The sequence below is a fragment of the Ctenocephalides felis genome, unplaced genomic scaffold, assembly GCF_003426905.1.
Source record: "Ctenocephalides felis isolate EL2017-DRISC unplaced genomic scaffold, ASM342690v1 CF-g0.4_SCAFFOLD_01170, whole genome shotgun sequence".
Taxonomy (NCBI): Eukaryota; Metazoa; Arthropoda; class Insecta; order Siphonaptera; family Pulicidae; genus Ctenocephalides; species Ctenocephalides felis.
The window spans coordinates 4,958,270-4,973,609 of NW_020537324.1; the positions used below are offsets into that span (position 1 = coordinate 4,958,270).

General features: G+C 29.8%; 1 pseudogene; it reads right to left on the minus strand.

Annotated features, from left to right (window-relative positions):
- LOC113366072 overlaps positions 1–14,428 on the minus strand; it is a 35,884-nt pseudogene extending 21,456 nt beyond the window's left edge.
- Positions 14,429–15,340: the final 912 nt, after the last annotated feature.

Consider the following 15,340-nt stretch of genomic DNA (forward strand, 5'->3'; position numbering starts at 1 on the left):
GAACAAGATTCCAAAAATAGTCATACAGTCAAACTTTTAGATTTGTTTTAAATTAAAACCGCAAATTATTACGCAATACGACTAGCGATAAAATAGAAATAAAATAATATTGGACGAAAGTGAATAATTATGAAAATTCATAAAAGGTTTGCAATGAGAGCCAATATTTCAAAATTCTATAAAAATTTAAAAAGATGTTAATCTCAATTCTTATTGATTGATGACAATAGGGTAATGCATGCAATTTGCCTTAGGGCAAAATGTAACTAACATCTAGTTTAGTATATTCAGAAATTTTGGCAACGACAATTAATTATTCAAAATGATATTATAATCATAAATTTACAAGTCGCAAACGGTCATAAACTAATTATATTATCCTTTCCACTCGGATGCCGCCGCTCCAGCGGCAAAATGCATATAAATCTCGCAATTCGCGAGTGGATAGGGTTACTAGTTACTTGCATCAGTAATTTTATTTACGAATAATATTGTTTGGTATATTTTAGGATGATGTAAATGCTGTCGATAAAGTTACATCTTTATTTGATCTATAAGGCTAAACTAGTTTATCGCCAATACGTCACCCAAATTTTATTGCCCATTTTATATTTGCTTACTTTGGTCTGGAGTTATCGATAACTCCAGATTTGCATGTAAATTATATCCCAACCAAATCTAGATATACCACATGTCAACGTCCTAATCGAAGCTACTTAATCTTTTTTTGGATACGCTTAATAAAAATCCCGATTTGACAAAACCACGCATTCAGGTCTTTGCGTTTTTTCCCCTTTACAAATTATTTACTTTATGCTCTCATTTACGACATGTATCGTATTATTCATGTCGAACACGCGATATTTAGATAGTTTTAGTACCCATTTGTCATCATTTCGACCGTCTTCATCCTTTGCCAAGAGGGTGAACAATCTTTGTGCAGTTTCTTGATGCAGGCGGAGACATCTAGGTCAACAGGAAGCGCGTGTACTTTGCTCAAGACTTGTACCATAACGTACCAGAAAATGGAAACTTCGGGGAAAACTTTCGGATGAGATAACTGACATGTACTCCAGGAAAAATTATAGTATGCAGGGGTATAATAATGGAATTTTGTTCGTTTGTTTTTAGAGTTCTAAAGTACTTCCGAAGATCATGATAAGTAAAAACAACAATTATGGATAAATAAAATTGCAAAGTGAGCACTTCTAAGATTTTAGACATCAATATGAATATATTATCATATTCATATACAAAAATACATATCTCTTTTTTTTATTGTTTTTTTGTTGTATACACGTACATTGTCAATAATGTTATAAAATTGGTTTTTGCCTTACTATCTGTCTCCTATAGTTCTAGCCTACCCTTTTCTCATTTTTTGCACTCCATAATGACGTGCTAGCATCCGTCCTAGTCGTTCCACCTAAGCAATAGCAATTAGAATCGATATTGATCCCAATTCTTCAGGTAAAACGGAGTGTATGTATGGTTAAATCTTAGTCTGCATATCTCTTTAAAGTTATTCTAATTTAATAAATCATTATTAAATTCCTTTGGAGAATTAAAAAGTAATAAAAAAATTAAATAATCAAACAATGTTATTGGTAAATACATATATTAGATTTTTTTCATGGTTTTTCAATTGTTACTACTAATTATATATCCAACATTTGGATAATTTCCTTATTTAAATTAGAAGTTTTTGAGAATTTTTATAAAGTTTTTTCTTTTTTTGTTTGATTTGCCTATAAACAATTAATGATAAATGATAAAAATGGTAACTTGATTGCTGCAATTTGAAGTTCCTGTAGATTAAGTATTAATTCCTTATTTAAGAGGGTTTCTGGTCTGGTTATAATAATAATTTATAATAAAAATCGATTTTGTTTTTAAGATATTTTTAATGATTCTAACTATTCAAGAATATGTGTACAACAGAATTTTTCGAAATTTAAATTAGTTTTGGAGATATAACTATTTGACCACAATAATCCTCTTTTCCCAACTTCTACTGAACAGATTCCCTTAAAATTTTTACAGGGTCTTTTTTATAGATTATTTCTTCAATGTGAACTACGGTCATCCACAAATTCTGAATTTTACTATTTTTAAAAAAATCGAAAATATCAAAAAATGTACGTAAAATCATTTTAATTCGTCCGTAGTTCATACGATGGCAATATTATTCTAGATTGATAATATATTGTTTTCCCTTTCTTCAGATCATTTAGAGGGCTAAAATCATGAGTTTGATCAAATACAAATTTTTTGAACTTTATGACTATTCTTAATTCTAATTTTTTTACATATTCTCACAACATTAATTAATAAGCTGTTAAAAATATAGTAAAAATATTGTTTGCTTTTTTATGTCCTTCAAGAATCATTCAAAATTCATGTCTGTAACCAAGAATGCATCCTTAAGTAAAATGTTTTTTATGAAGTGCCTCCTGCCTCCAAACTGATCGATTTGCAAATTTATGAGCTGAACATAATTTTGAATAATTAATGCTAAATTCAATGATAAGTATGAAATTGAATTGAAAACCCAAAATGCTACAGCAAACTGCATTGTTCTTATTTTTTCAAGGTTCCAACGTGTACAAAATTAAAAGTTCTTCGACCCATTTACGCGATTCGATTATCATAAATTTTAAAGTGACATTGTGCTACACAACCAACTTGCGTCAAGATACAAAAGAATCGCGATGTACTCGCAATGATAATAACCATATATAAAACACATTGTGGGTGTGGATATTATAAATGTTGTTATATAAGAGATATCTTGTGATATTGTTCCAGGAATTCCATTTTTACAAAACCGGAATTATTGCCTGATATAAAATTTAACGATCGCAAACGGACGACGAGAAAAACTGGAATGGATTTTTACAGCTTCACGCTAATCTGCGCTGCCAAAAATTATAGCTCAACGGAGAAATAAAATTCTTAATTCTTTTTAAATTGGATTTTAACAATAATTGAGCAACACTGCTAAAAGTAATGATCTTCACTAGATTTTTCTACGAATGATTTATTCATTCTCGTTCATCATCCTGTCATTTCTTATCCAAACAAGTCCTTAATGGAAAACATGACCAGGAATACAAATGTTTTTTATTAAGTTCGGCCCACTTGCATTTAGAATCATAATTTATCATACATGATGATAATAGGTAATGATTTTATGATTGATTTCGTTATGAATGGAAGATGTTTAAATCTTGACAATGTGAACTAGCCAACGCAATTTATTAATCTTTGTGAAACTAATATTTTTGCACATTTTAATATTTTGCTTATAAAAATTATAATATCATCATTTTCTTGCATTACCCTTGCAAACGTTTAATCCTAAACCATTACGTAAATATTCATATTTCTATTTATGTATCCGTAATTGTAGTCAATTATCTTCAAGTTATTGTATACCAATCAAATATTTACACAAAAATTAACAAAAATGTCAAATGTGCTGTCAAAAAATTTCCAAATGTTAAAAGCCACTAATTACGTTTGCAAATTTATAATTTTCGTTTTCAATAGCGATGACACACTATGATACTAATCAAAATCCAAGGTCGAAAAATATTTAAATAAAATAATATCTCTAACTGCACTTATCTATATTGCGTAATAATCGTCCCACTTAAAACTCGGCGTTTATTCCTTGATGTTGAATACTATCTGTATATTGATCCACTTTTGGATGCTGTTAACAAATTGCTAGGTTATCGAATTGTAATGAAAAAATGACATAAAAATAATTATCAGACATCATGGGCATTTTTATTTATGAACTGCATAAAACTACCGTGAAAATGCCAATTTACTAAAATAAACAATAATTATTAATACAATAATTATTAATACATTGAGCAACTATTTTTAAGTCAAAATATTATTTTAACAACTGTGCCCCTTGATTTTAATTATTATTTTTTCTTTCATATGTGGTTAAATAGGTTTCCAATACAGCTCACACAAAATTACAATATTGCTTTCATTATAAATTTCATGAGTATAATCCCTTATAAATAAATTAAAAATCATGCGTCGTGTAAAGGTAATTTAATAATGCAATACAAAATATTTTTTAAGTTCAATACCAATTGCCTTGATAAATTGTTAAATATTAATTAATTAGTTATGTTTTAGATTTTAATTATTATTTGAATCAATTACAAATTTAATATAAATTTCATAAGATTTTTGTCTTTCAAATCGAATAAAAATCGCATGTTTAAAGGTTATCAAATTGAAGCAGTTACAACGAGCATAATGTTTAGTCAGATATAATTTTAGGGATGATGTCATTTACACTAGAATTGGTAACAAGCAATGAGGCTATGATAAGAATGTATAAAATACAAAATACGATAAAAACTTTACCAAAAAATAATAGTTTCAAGATATGACAAAAATGTAAAAAATATTTGGATTCCATTTTAAACATCCTCTATAAAAATATTTGTAGAATTTCCTGTCGAGTAAGAGAAAGCAATAATTGAGAAATGCGTATGAAATTCTTCATAAGGGAGCATCCATTAATCACACGAGCGAGTTTTTAAGGATTTTTGGCCCCCCCACCCCCCTTGGTGATATTTGGTGATATTCAAAATTACCCCCCCTCCCCCACCGAACATCACGTATATTTTTAATTACGTGAAAAAACTGTAATTTTTTTATTTTTTTTAAATGTTTGAACTTTTTTAAAAAAAATTAGCTAAAAAAAAATACACGTGATATCTTACTATGCCCCTCCCTCTCCCACGTGATATTTCGTGATTTTTTGTCAAACCCCCCCTCCCCCTCACGTGATTAATGGACGCCCCCTAACGTTCAGGAATATAGTAATAAAATCATAAATAGTGAAATATTATTGCCTGATCACCCAGGACCATTTTTTTTTAAATTTTATAGGATATTTAAATAATTAATCAATACAGATTTACCATCAAGCTTATATTTATTGTTAAAGATATTTTAACAGCAACTTCAAACACTTGAGCTTTAGTACTGTAACAATTATTATAGAGAATGATAAATCATAGTTCGGAACAATACGTTTCTGTTACCCTTCGTCCTCTGCCCGCATGATCTCTTAAATAATTCAATTAACAGAATGTTACAAATGCATATCTTAAAACCAAAAACATAATATAATTACTAAAGTGGGTATATATTACACAGCAAAGAATAATGACATTAGTATTGACCTTCGACTGACTTGGATGACCTAATACACGACACTTTACCGAACGAACAGCTCGGCCAGTGTGTAGTGAGTAGTGACTCGCTGAGCGAATGTGGGCAGCCGGAAAACCGATCGATGCCAGACAGAACTACGTCCACGACCAGCTGATAGGCCGGCGCCTATGCGATTTCCTAGGAAATTTCTCCCAAGATTTATTCTAACTATTTGGCATCGTGTATTATAAAATTTTTAACGTCCCGTAGGGTAAGTATAGTAATCGCAAAAAAATCGAAAATGAAATTTTTTATATATCTTCACGTTTCAAATGATGTATGTGTGTGTGTGTGTGCGGAATAATTCAAAAAACATTCACAAATCAAAATTGAAGAAAATAAATGAAGAGAAATTGAAGAAGAAACTAGTTGGTATTAGTAACTTTGCCTTGAGGCAAGTTACATGAACTTCCCGAAATGTGTAAATAATCGACTTAATCAATAAAAAATAAATTAATTTATGAGTGATTATAAATATTCTGAGTGAATTTATTACACATCATTGTAAACGAACGAACGAACACGTTAACTCGGAGTATTTTGTAGAAGCAAATTTTCAAAAATCAATAATTTTAATTAATCAATAATTATAATTGAATCAGTTTTCGTAGAACCAAGTACACTATCGTTACACCAACTAAATCATCTAATTTTATTTTTAACAAACGTCAAAAAAACTACTCATTTTCTCAAACTTTGATGATTTTAAAATTAAACTACTTGTCGTAAGTCCGTAATAATTCAGTAAGTTCTATAAGACCATAATATATATCGCCAAAAAAAGTTCCATAAAAATCGGCCTAAATTTTTTTTCAACAGTTAATTACAAGAAAACGGATCGGTAGATTTTCACCTAAAACTAATCAGTATCATTCCCAACTAATATCTTTCGAACAGTTAATGATTTTTTAAAATCGGTTCGGTAGTATGAGCTTGAATGTGGACAAAATGTTTAACACTTTTTTCCAAACTACAAAGAAACGGCTCGGCCGATGGTCGCACAAAACTGAGAAACGATAATCCTCATCGAGATACATCAAATGCTTTTTAAATATCTGAAATCGGTTCAGGAGTTTTTGAGCAAACGTCGATGAAAGTTCTAATTTTTGCCATACTAATTTTTGACTTTTACAAAAAGACCATACTAATTTTTGCAAACTTTGACGAATTTTTGAAGCTAAGCCAGTTGTCATAGGGCCTTAATATTTTAGTATGATCTAGAAGACTATGGTATCTACCGTCAAAAAAATAATCATAAAAATCGTCGATTTTTTTTTTTAAAACTTTATTACAAGAAAAGGCCCGGCCGATCTCTACCAAAAACTAATCAGCACGATTCCCAACCAATATCTTTCGAACAGTTTTTGAATTTTCAAAATCGATTCAGAATTGCGGGCTAAAACGTAGACGAAAAAATGTTCACTTTTCTGCGATTTATAAAGAAACGGCTTGGCCGGTCATCGCACAAAACTGACAAAAAATAGTCCTTAACGAGATACATCGAGTGGCTTTTAAATTTTTGAAATCGGTTTTCGAGAAAATGTCGATTTACGGCAAAAAATCTGTTCACATACACACACACACATACATACTTTTTCCATAATCATTAAAGCTTTGCTTAAATATAAAAGCTTTGCTTAAATATAAAATTTATTTATTTTATTTTGTTATATGTGATAGACCTGCTCAAGAAATATCTATTATTATTTATTGATCTACTGATGGATCTTAATAAATGTATTGACACTAGTTTCCTCCATTGCAATTTAGGAGAATTTAAACAGGTAAATTCATTTACCTAATCCTAAATCATAACCCTATATTTAATTACTCAATTAGTTTAAAAAGTACAGGATACCTATGTATTGTACTCTGTTTGTTTATAAAACAAGCAGATTGGAAACGCTTTCTAAAATAAATCATGTTAATAAGAGAAATGGATATCAGTAATGTAAATAATGAGAAGATTTAGATTAATTTTAATTAGACGTCACTGAATTGTTTTAAGTGCATTAGAAATTGCTTATTTATGATATAAGCAAAGATTATAAAAACATATTTATTCCATATCATTTACATTAAATTATAACAAATAGGTTTATAGCTTATAATCAATATGTATAAAAAATATTAACAAGTCTTGGCAATTGGCGCCATCAATAAAAAACACGACACACTAGTTATATGCTAATTTGAATAATTTTAATAAATAATAACATAATGATTTTTAAGCAATTTTATCATTATATCTTTGAAACAATTTATAGCCAAATGTTAGTAAAATTTCAAAACAACAATAATTCAATTTTTTTTAAACAAATTTTTCAAATATCCGACAATCGCTTATCAAAGTGATTTATCAATAATATTATTATTTATCAATTATATTATTTTATGTGTTAATTATAATTTGTATTCATTTTCTCTGCCAAACAATAAATTGTCTTTTACAACTGCTTTATGAGTTTTCGCAGAACGTTTACTTATTACAACTTAAGTAGAAAATCAATAACCGGAATAAGATTTTTATTACAAGAATAGCCTTTAAACATGATTAAAAATGATATAAGTTATTGCATAGAATCACGAACCGTCTGTGTCTACTAAATCAATCTTTTAAAACTAATCAAGATGATTGTGGCAATTACTTAGTTATTCTGGCAATGGATTCAATAGCGATTTGAACAATTATTACTATATAAAATTAATTAAATAGCAAAGTTGTTCGAACATACTGTTATGTGGCATGCCTTTGTAAGACTCATAGTTATTCAATCTTTAAAAAATCAATTAAATTTATATGGAAATAAAAAACTAATAAATAACAGGCATATTGTTCCAATGGAGAGTGGTAACAGTATTGGTAAGAATTTTTTTTTTAAATATTTCCAGTAATATTTGATATATTCATTTTACTTTTATATTTGTACCAAGGTAGCAGATGCTGTTTCAGGTGACAAGTCAGAAAGTACAGCAAAACATTCACTACAAATCAATAATCAAAGCTTGAAATAAACATGTGTCTTCTACTATACACGGTTGATTGAATATATAGATCGAATCAGTACACAAAAACAGTAAAATCAATAAACCTAGACTTGAGATTTTTTGTACAAAATTAAATCATTTTTAGAGCTCTGCCGCGGATGAGTGGTTAGAGCTATGGGATTTGAATTAGAGGTCCCAATTGCAGTGATACCAGAAAGCATAGATAGCAATCTGTCCAAGTGAAAATAGCCCTTGCCCAATGAAAAATTCAGTACTATTACAGAAATAGTAATAATAAAATTCATTACAGAAATAGTAATAATAAAATTCAACACAAAAATAGGACACCTGTTTTGAATGCCATCTATAAAACCGACTTGGTCAATCTTCTAAATCATTCTTCACTCAATCAAGTACATATATAGAAAATTGAATAGAGTAGTTCAATAGAGAACTTTTACAAAGATTTTTCATTCCAAATTCGCTCTATGACACCTGCTATGTTTTCCAATAGAGTAGAACGTCGAACACGTGACTAATAAACGTGTCTCTTGAATTAGGGACTTAGGGTTGAAAATAGGTCGAATTCAACCCCCACCGCCCTGTTTACACCGCCCTCGTGGCGGTCAGCATCGATTTCATGGCCGAGTCGGTGAATAAAACAAACGTACATATAAAAGAACGCAGTTCCTCGTGTTAATATCTCATAATATATATCATTCATAACATGACATCATCATATGGCCATAAAAATGAATATTATATGTTGTGTTTTCGGCGAAGACTAAATTGGTACAAATTGATAATCGCAGATGTTTGGAAGAAATTGGAATGGAAATAGATAGAAGACAAACAAGTTCTGTATGGTAACATTACTTATTACATTATAAGTTCATTTAGTTACTGATTTGTCGTAAATGTCTTTACGTACTTTCTGATGTCATTTGAAATTGCATAAGTTCGAATATAAAAATATAATAAATATGTAAATTATATTAAAATATCACTACAATAAATAGTAATTGAAAATATTATAAAAATTCGCCACAGCGACTGCTATTACTTTAAAGTTGTTTTTAATTTGTAAATATTTAATTGAATTTCTTTAAATCTTTCAGATGAAATAACTTTGTTATTCACAAAGTCATGCCATAAGCACCATACAACTTTGCAATTTCATAAATTTTATATTGAATGATTATTTTGAAGCCATTGCAAGGGATTATTATTATTCAATACTTCAATATTAATCTAGAATCATTTTTTTTTATTAATTTAACAAATTAATAGCATGTCAGTCATATTTTCTGACGCTAAGAAGTTGTCCATGTGTCTGTTATACGTAAATCTGTAGAAGGCCAAAAATTGCGTCAGACATATAAGACTGACGCGGCTTGTCAAGAAAAAAGTTCAAAATATGATCATTTCAGTCATATATGTGCGACATGAAAAATAGTGTTTTTCCAGGAATTTTAGCAGAAAAATTTTTTGATACATTTTTAACCAAATGTGAAATTTTCTGATATTATTATGATAATTAACTTGTTAATTGCTACTTCTTGTTGTTATTTAGGGTCACCTTCGTGGACTTTAAATTTAAAGCACAAAGCTTGATATTTTGCAACAGAATTACAACAATAAATTTTAATAAAAAAAATCTAGCTATTCCATAATTCTAAGAGCATATTTGTTAGTTAAACTAATTGCCAGAATAAGATATTGTCATTATTATGAATATTCACATTACAAATCTCGATATCAGGCAGAAAGATAAATTTCCACTTGAATTTATAGATCTTAAATATAATCCCAAGTGTAAGAAAACTTGAAGAGCTAATCATTTATCATAATAAATAATTAGCACTTTAGGCGCTCATAATACGTACCACACCAAAATTACTCCTTTCTTTTACAAAATGTCATTTATTACAATTCTTTGGGGTTTAACGTACTATATCATTAAATAAAGAATAAGAGCGAAACATTATATAAGCTTCACGCTCGACGGATCTTTATTTGTTTTTACAACGACTTGAAACTATCCCATTCAAAAGATGCAGAGTAACAAAAAAGCTCAGACACAAAAACGTTATTAGAAATATAATGTAGAAAAAATATCGCATTCAAGTTGTGAAAGTTCTACATATATCAATTACATACATGTGGTTCGTGTTACTCGACCTAAACCAAGGACAAACAAACGTAATAGACCCAGAAAATATTAAAGGACACCCAGCAGAATATGAGAATTTGAATAAAAAAATAATTATTTTAGTACTGAAATTATATTTATTAAGCATTAATACTAACAGACAAATCATCTACTCGTCATAAGAAAATTGTAAATTATAAATTCAAATTGTAATTTAAAAACAATTGATATTTTGTCTTCAAGTGTTCTAAGTCTACAATTAGGAGAAAGCGAGGCCTATGGATGTCATGAATTATCATCGCCCAAAGCTTTGAAATTTGTATTAAAATCATAAGCAAATTATTCTTTATTAGTACCTATGAGCTTCAAAATAATATCTATTCCTATATTACCAAAATGAAGCTTGTGTGATCATATGTTTAAAATATATTCAATCTTTTTCTACCATGGCCCTGGGCTATCCAAATAACTCTCATACTATTAACACACTTACAAATGCCGTCACAATAATGAAAGGGAAACCAAACAGGTTGAATTTTGTATGACTAGATTTTTTTGCGCAATTGTACATATTAAAAATATTCTTGTGGGCCAAACCTATTAATAGAATCGAATAGTAACTTTATGGCTTGTGATAAATTGACAAAACTGAGTAACGTTTCTTGACTTAATTTAATTTCAACATTTATATATTCAACTTTCAACTTTGATGATGAAAATTACAAATTTTATGTGAAATATTTAATGTAGATTGATTCAAACGTACAAATATAAATCTTGAAAAAATGTATAAAAAAATAAAGTTAGACTCAAAATGCATAATTGGTTTTTATAAAGAAATTTAATTTAAATTAATTGGTTTAAAATAAAGAAAATTATTATTGAAAAATTTAAAAAACAATATATATTTTTTCTATTTTTTTGAATAGCAATCAGAATTTAACATCTCTATCAGCTGTTGTGATGAAACTTCTTAGAAGGCAAACCAACGTTTGGCCTCTCTATATTTGATATATTTTATTATTAGTATTTATGTAAATAAATATGTTCTAATAGAAGTATTTTTTTTATTAAAATTTAACAATAAATATAAAAAGATCCGTATTTTTTATAGCTATCATAACTTATTGAATATATAAGTTGTTGTGATGGAATTTCTCCTGAATAACCATTTAGAAGGCAACCCCTTGTAATTAGAATTTCTTTAATACTGACAATATATTTTTTAATTAGATGCCTCAATATTTGGGAAACTAATTACACTTGAATGTATATTTTTAATCTACTATACATTTTTTGATCTACCGCTACTGCTTGATATCAGGTTGTCCATAACACTGAGTTCAACCCTAAATAATTGTTGACAACAAAAAGAATATATGGTGCGCTATATACAAAAAGTATATGATTAATGTACTTGTATAAAAAGTCAAATAACAAACAATGAAAAAAAACCTAAATAATCATTTGAAAAATTAAAATAAAGTGATAAATCAAACAAATTTTAATAGAAGTTATATTATTGAACATTTTGAATTAATTAAAATTTAAAAATAAATACAGATAAATGGATGAGAGATTCTAAAGAAAATCAGAGACTTGAGAATTTGCACCTCCAAAACAAAAATCAAACTCATATACCTCGTGATATTTAAGTTTTTCAAATCATCTGTTATACATGCAAATGTATATATATATATATATATATATATATATATATATATATATATATATATGTTTGTGTGTGTAGATGAATGTATTATATAATCGCCAAAGAGCTTTATACTGAAGGGCACCCCTCAGATAACTCAGTTTCAGCAAGGGGAAAATCTACGTCTTACAAGACACGTATATTCAAAATGAAAAACGACCAGTTTTATTCTAGTATTTAATATTACTTGACAATTTTCTTTTAATAATAACTGTCATCATTCCTGATTATATTAATTATATTACTTCATAATTAATTGTTCTGAAATTTGGGTTACCAAGTAATTAATTCACTATCGTTGTTACATTTTCCCTCTGTTATTATTATGATTTCGTAATTGGAATCAATACCATATAAATAAAAAATGGTAACGCAAAAATTGCTGATATAATCAATAATATCCACGTTAGTTCTAGGAAACTAAATGCTATGAAAACAGTCAGCAGTAATAAATCTTCTATGAGAGTGTTTGTACAACTTAATAAATTGATTAAAAAGCTACAATGTCAAGATGCATTTAAAAGATTCATAAAATTTGCAAATAACAAATTTGATTATTGAATTTCTTTAGCCATTTTGTATTATTATTTGTGTAAGCTATAATAAATTTTTTTATTGTAAATGTATATCTAAGAAAAAAATCATGATATAAATAAAAAAAATTATGCCAATTTTAGGCGTATATATATATTTTTATTTAATATTTTAAAATATCTGGATTTTGATAAATTTCTAATTTTTGTTTATGTCGATGTGTTTATTTTTGTATTGAAAGTTTCCATACAATCAATTCAAGTTTCAAACGCAATTTATTCAGAAATTATGTATTTATTATCTTACAAAAATCTCGGATATTCAAAGTAATTTTTATTTTTCTTTGCAGTCTTATTATTCTTTTCGAATTTTATTTCTACAGTTCCAAAACCAATAAAACTGTTTACAAACAAAATTCCAATTAATCCATTCATAACAATATAATCTTATCAGAATAAACAATTATGACTAGGAGATTTATATATTTGGCTATAAATGCGACGTTCTTTGAATTCTTAAATATTTGCCAATAATAAAATTTAAAACAATGTAAATAAAACATTCGTTTTGATTAAGATTGCTTTTAGCAAAAGTAAACTAAATCAATGCGCCGAAGCTGTTTAAATGTTATCGTAAGAGATTTCTTATCGCAGCCGATTGCCGGTGTTCAAATAAAACGTAATAAAATGTAATTTATCATTATTTTTTATTCAAAATAGTTTATATGTAAATATTACAAACATACCTCTTATTTGGGCAATATGGTTGTCATATTCCGATCTACTCCTGAATGCATCAAGCCTCGTACTCTGAAAACTAGCATTCCTATAATCATGATACCAATCCTGATCGGGACTTTCAGATCTCACAGGACTTCCTGAACGCGTCAAATTCTCTTCAGAAGGAAATCTTCCAGTTACATTGGAAGACGTCGATGATCCACCTAAACTTTTCGTAACTCTCAAAGTTTGGTACGCCGAGTCCTCTCCCGAAGGACTTTTCGCACCAAGCAAAATATCCTGAACATTACGCCTAACTGTAATTTTTTCAGTGGTCACCAGTCTATTGCCGCTGGTAAGATCTCCTTCTTCGACAACTCTTTCCGCAGTTTCATATGATGTGGTGCCAAATTCGTCTCCTGACGGGCTCGTCGTATATCTGCCGGTAGGGGTAGTGTCGTACCGTTTGATGTATCTGGTAGTAACAGTTGGTGTTTGATGTTTTGGAGGTGTCCCAGTTTTGGTGTCGAGACTGGTAGGTCGTTGAGGTGTATGTACAAGAGGTACATCATCCTTATAAATCGTAGTACGTGTTACTGTACCACTCTTTATATCCGGTTTGAGACTGCTTGGTCTAGAAGCTCCTGATGGCGATCGGGATTCATAGATAACTGTTCCTTTGGGAACAACATGGGATTCTGTGTATCTTTCTACTTTTGTGGGTGTGGTACTATGTAGCTCAGGTTTTCCGGTCACGATTTCACGTTTTGTAGTAAAAGTATGAGTGGTGACAGGAATTGTCTTTTTTACGGTGATGTACCTGGTAGTAACATTGGTCACAGGACCTTCAACAGTTTGATATGTTATGTTGCTATCACTTGGTAATCCTTCGTATCTAGTTATTACTTCAGGATCTGTCACGGTTTCATATTTGACATTTTGACCATCTTGTGGAATATCAAATCCTGATCCTGTTACAGTTCTGTATGTTGTTGTAGTAACTCTGGTCGACGGTCCAACAATAGTTTCAAACCTCTGAACATCACTAGCGTCTGGAACATCTTGCATGCTTATCCTGGAAGGTCCACCAGAAGTTTCGTACCTGGTGGTAACATGTCTGGTTGGACTTCCAGGACTCGTCACACTCTCAACTCTAGTACGCCTTTCTTCAACATAAGGTCCGGTTGTGGTTTCGAACCTGGTGGTCGTGGTGACACCATCATCTCCACTCGGCGAATTTGATCCCGATGATAAGATTTTCTCGAAGAAGCTGACGCGTTCCTTCAAACGTTTAGCCGAAGGGGGAGTTGTTGCGGGCCCCGGCTTTTCGCGGGTCCCTTTCGAAGGATCCATCCATAAACTTTGTCCTTTGATATCTTAATCACTTGATTAATTCACACAAAAACACACACTAGTAAACAAAATCACTCGCGTATAAAAATATAAATTCGTTCGTTAATTCGTAAACATTTTCGTTAAGGCTAGAAAACGATGATTTCATAAAACACAACTTCTCTATAGCACTATCGGTTCGATACTGATGTAATATGTACCGCGCACGCGGCTTCCAGTATTTCCATTCTTGTTTAGCACGTGCAATTATCGTGTGCGGTCTCACTCGCAGTGAACGAGGCCTTTGTCGTTTGTCCATTCATACGACGACTCCCTTGTACGGCAGCAAAATTGCACGATAAGATAAGCGGAGCTCGTTCCCAACCGCACTATTGGCTGCCTAATGCACGGTACGAATTCGTAAACGAATCGGGTTAAAGATTTGTCAGGCAAAATATTTTTGTTTTGCGTACGTTGATTTAGGACCATGTGACAGATCTTGCTCTTGCCGGCATTACTCATAAGTACGCAATTGGTAAAGGTTCGACTATTTCGAACGTTGTTTTTGTTAGTAGGTCATTAGAATATGCCATCTCGCATTTGAGCTCATTTCATCTCAATTCTTTTTGAAAATATTTTTTTTTGATA